The following is a 5,094-nucleotide window of genomic DNA, read 5'->3' as shown; positions in this document are numbered from 1 at the left end:
CATATGGGAATCAAAGTGCAAAATCCTGCCTTAGTCACAGAGAAAGTTGTCAGAAGTTGTGGACAACACATTTGGCTGCTTCCATGGAAAGCACAGCTCCTTGAAAACTGCATATGGAAACAGCATTTTCTCTCACAATTGAGTATATTCTGTCCCAAGTGAATTACTGGCTTGCTGAAGAATAGAAACTGATGAAACTGAGCTGCATTTTTCCTCCTTTCTAACCAATGAACTGGATCAGTGCTTTGTTGGTGACCAATCAGTGATTTACAGTTTTCTGACTTCATCTGCTCCATTTATCACGGAATTAAAACAATGTCCAGTTGTTGATAAAAATCAAGTACTTTTATACCTGATGCAGGAACTGGCCATTAAAGCTTGTCTAGCTGCAGGTAAATATAAAGGGGACACTTTATTGTTACCCTTTTATAATAGGTCAATAGAGAAACCTCCAAGCACTTTTACAAATATTTGGTTAAATGTGAATATAGCTGACATTGAATACCATTAATTCCCTTTTGCAGAGCAGGAAACACAGGCAGATAAAAACAAATTTGCTGAAGTTATACAGCAAATCTAGAGCTGAACTAGTATGGAAAGTGAAAAAAACCCCAACCTTCTCTTTATTATTCAGAGGAACAAAAGGCTATTCTTTTCTGATGGGATTTATCTCTGGTTATCTCATGCAGGTATTCAGAAAATTCAGCTGTTCCAAAGGTCTTGTTCATTTTTTTAAATCTATCTAGCATAGAATTATTACCAAATAAATGAAAAACACTGTTCTTTCTGGAGCTATAGAAAATAAGGTGGGTTTTTTTTTTAATATGAGATGGCATGGTTAACAGTCAACATTTAAAAAACTTATTATGATTAAATGATCAGTTGAGAAAATCTGGCTCCATTAAATCAATGTTAATTTTGTCCAAGATTACATCCAAAACATTTTCTGTTTCTAATTCAGAAAAAAAAAAAAAATCTAAATTTAAGATTATTGTACTTTGTTTCTTTTTATTTTACTAATCCATATTTTTCTGAATGCATCAGGAAGACTAAATGATTCTAATTTATACTGAAACACAGTTATTTCTCTGGTTGTTTGAAGCCAATCACATAAGAACTGAGTAGATTTTCTTTTGCAAATAAAAAAAAAATTAAAATGGTAAGTTAAAATGCATTTTTGTCATTTCTTTTTATGAGAACAGTGAGATCATTCTGCATCGAAACTCAAATTTACTGCTGCATTGTGGTTGCTTCAGACCAGGCTGGCATATGAGTAACTAAATCTGGCTTAATTGGCTGAGCAGTTTGGATTTATTGCTGCTTTGTGCTAAACAAAGCTAAACTATTACATCAGTGAAAAAAACAAAAAAAAAAAAGCCCCAAGTGTCAGGGGAAAAAAAAAATCATGCTTTAAATGAAAGTTGTCATTCAATTTCTGTGCCACAAGAGTAGGATTATTTTAATGTGGGTAGGAGGTCAAATTAGTAGGTCCAATTCTCGTCTGATATGGGAATATGTAGCTGTATTTACATGATACACCCAGAAAAATCCAAGAAAGAGCAAGTATTTGAATTTTTATTCTCTCTTTTTATACAATAACAGAGAAACTTAGTGAAACAACATGCACATGAACTAAAGTGAAGGTCACTTTGAAGGTCACTTATTATTCCTGTCTTTCCTCTGAGAGGGAAAAGATTTTAAGCAAGATTTTGAGCAAAGATTTTCATTTTGTAGCTCTGAAACTTTGCCTCTATAGTAGAAAACTGAACTGGGGGGAAAAAGGAAAAAAAGAATAAAATTGAGAATTAATAAGGGTCTGGGTAATTTTATGGGTTTCCATCTGTGTGGGGCTTCAAACTCTTAAAGTATTTTCTGAAAGGCTGGGATAGAAGTGAGAATGCTTTCAAGGACTCACCTTTCTAATCTGCAGGCCCATGACCCTCTCCTGTGTCCCAGATAATGGGTAATTGGGGTAAGGAGTTGTGTTTTTTCAGCACATTTAGTCATACCCTAACAAAGGATCACCTTCTGCTTCATTCAACAGCTGGAATACAATAAAAAAATAAGATTATATTTGAAGATGCCTGCCCATTTATCTTGATTTTCAGCTATACCTGCAGCAGGTAAATTTATGTGTGTGTGTTCATGATAATACCAGCCAGATGCAAATGTACTTCCAAAGTCAACATACATTCAGTTTAAGCTTAGTTATTAAATGACTAATTATGTTCCCAGGTTTGGTGTAGTTTTATGGGTGAGTGGGTACCTGTAGTTTCTGTCAACCACAGAGATCTTTCGTGGTACCAAGGGAAGAAAAAATTCAGAGAGGACACCCCCATTTGAATATTGCTGGTTTTTTTTTCCCCCCAGTCCTGGGAAATTCCCTGCAGATGGCTCTAATTGTAGTTCTGTTGGAATGGTAAAAGGAAGTTTTGTGCTGTAATCCCAAAGTGTCAAGGGCAAGCTCACCCTGAGTGTTTGGATTTAGGGAGACTTTATCTCCCACTGCCCAGAGTTTTTGATTAGACACCTGAAACACGGGCAGAAATCAGAATACAAGGGAGCATATGGCAAGTTGGGCATTAAGTGGGTGGGAAATGAGCTGTGTTGACAAAGTGCCCGCAGAAACAAAAGGGAGTTATGACAAATGACCTCATTGTGGTCCTGGGAATCCGAGGGGCAGGAACCAATCTCTTCACTCCCGTGACCAGTGAAACATCACAGAGCCGAGTCTGGAGGTTTAGGTTGGCTTTTAGGGCAAGGCTCTTCCCCCAGAGGTGCTGGCACTGCCCAGGCTCCCCAGGGAATGGGCACAGCCCCAGGGCTGCCAGAGCTCCAGGAGCATCCAGGGATGCCAGGGATGCCCAGGCTGGGATTTTTGGGGTGTCTGGGCAGGGCCAGGAGCTGGACTCGATGATCCTGATGGGTCTCTTGTAACTCAGGATGTTCTATGATTCTAAAAATAGGAGGGAAGAGCTATAGAGCAGGGCTGAGGAGGTGCCATAGGAAGCCAAAGGTATCCCGGGGTGAGATGCACAATGTTTACTGTAAGAGATACTCGGGGTGGGGACGGTCTGGGACACGGCAGAGACCTCTATAGTCGAGTTAGATGTTAATAGTTTATTTCAGGGTGTGGGGGAGAGAGAGAGCCCTGCTAGGAGCCAGCAGATAGAGCTCAAAGCAGGCTCAGAGAGAACAATACAAAAGGGGGTAAAATATGAATACATGAGTTCAAGGCTTAAGATTGCTAAGAAAGAGAGTAACAGAAGTGAGAGAGCTGGAAAAAGAGCAGGGAAAAGAGAGAAGCAAGAGAGCGAGCTCTCCTTTACAATTGCTTATATAATCTATACATTGAATATTCTATTCCTTTACTAACCAATCTTTATACTAATACAGTAACATTTGTGTGCAACCTATAGAAATTGCTACTTTTGCATATTTTTAATTATCTCAGGGTCCTTCGGACTTTTCCTTATAAGACTGGGGAGAGGGGTCTCAGCTTGGTTTTATTGGGGGAAAGAATGTGTTCTGGCATACCAGACCGGTTTATTTGAATTATTCAAACCGTGCTTTCATTTGTATTTCTTCCAGAAAGGCCAAGGAGTCATATCTATAATTCCTTTCTGATTCTGCCTTTCCAACAGTTAACAATGCCAGACACCTGAAAAGAGCAGTTTATTTATCAGTTTATTTATTTATTCAGATGCTTATTCTGCACCAGTCTGTGGAAAGGTTAGTTTGCTTTCCTGTGAAGAACCAGAAGATCACATCCAAACATCGTTTTGTGGCAGGAATACGGAGGAGGAAGCGGTTTGCTAAACATTTAACTTATTAATAGCTTTTATTATGAATACCATTGAACTTGCTTATATTTAAGGACGATAAAGGTGTTTGGAGCAATTGCTGGGTCGTGTTGAAGGTCTCCACAGCCCGAATTCTGAGCAGCAGCCTCTGCCGGGTGAGACCACATCCCTCTCCAGCAGACACTGCCTGCTCCTCCCAAAACATGCATCCACCCGGAAAAAAACCCAACCCTGCCCTGATTTAGAGGTTGTTTATAATCCATTAATAAAACGAATGCTCCGCATCCCGCTCCGCACGACTTAAAGCACAATTACACGCTCAGGGAGCTATTTGGGGTGAGATAAGAGGGCCAGGAGCTCAGCCCTGGACCAGGGAGGACAAGCTGAACAGACCAGGCAGCTTCTGCTGCCAAGAGGAGGCAGTGACCCCCTCCCCACAGCCAGGCTCTCCTGTTCCTCTGACCTTTGTCAGCAAGCTGAGTTAACCTCGGCGAATATTAACCCGGGCTGAAAGGGGGGAAAAAAAAAAATTAAAAAAAAAAAAAAGCAGCTTTTACTGCTCCTGCAAAGCCCTTCAGTAAAGCAGATAGCAGCCAGGAGGGGAGGGAATAAATGGGGAAAAGAGGGTGGCTGACCAGCTCAGAGAAGAGGTAATCAACGAGCTGCTGGCGAACGCCCAGATCTTCAAGGCTGTAACTAAGCAGAGCTCCATTCATTTGAACCGAGCTGCCCTGGATCTCTCCCCCAGCACGTCTGGTTGTGTTTCCTAGCGCACAAAGTAACCCCGAGCCCTGTAAAGGGTTTAAACTCCTCCTGCCCAGCTCTTCTTCTGACACCTGAATTATATACCTTGAAAGCGTTTATTTTTAAAAATCTCTCTCCGTACGCGTAGGCATAGAGCAAAACATCTGGACAAACCCAAACTGAGCTCCAGGATATTCTAAACTCAAAAGAATTGCAGTTTTGGATTATAATTTATTAGGTTATGTCTTGAGAGAGGAACGGGACACCATCAGTACAGGAGTACATAACCTCCAAGCGACTTTCAGAGAAAAACATACGTGAATTTCCAAAGAAAATAAGTGTGCAGCTTCTCTAGTAGAACAGATCTTGAGGGATTTTTTTTTTTTTTCTTGTGGCCATGATGCCAAGTAACAATTAGCAGGGCTATTTTCCTCCATTTTGGTAAGGAAACTTAACAGGGAAATCTAATTGCTTCAAATTGAAAACATCTGTAAGGTCTGAAGGCCATCTATTGCTGTGAATTAAAGCCACACAGGTGGGCATGTTA

This window comes from Cyanistes caeruleus, chromosome 3 (assembly GCF_971803275.1).
Source record: "Cyanistes caeruleus chromosome 3, bCyaCae1.hap1.1, whole genome shotgun sequence".
Taxonomy (NCBI): Eukaryota; Metazoa; Chordata; class Aves; order Passeriformes; family Paridae; genus Cyanistes; species Cyanistes caeruleus.
Note: the sequence above shows the minus strand (reverse complement) of the source record.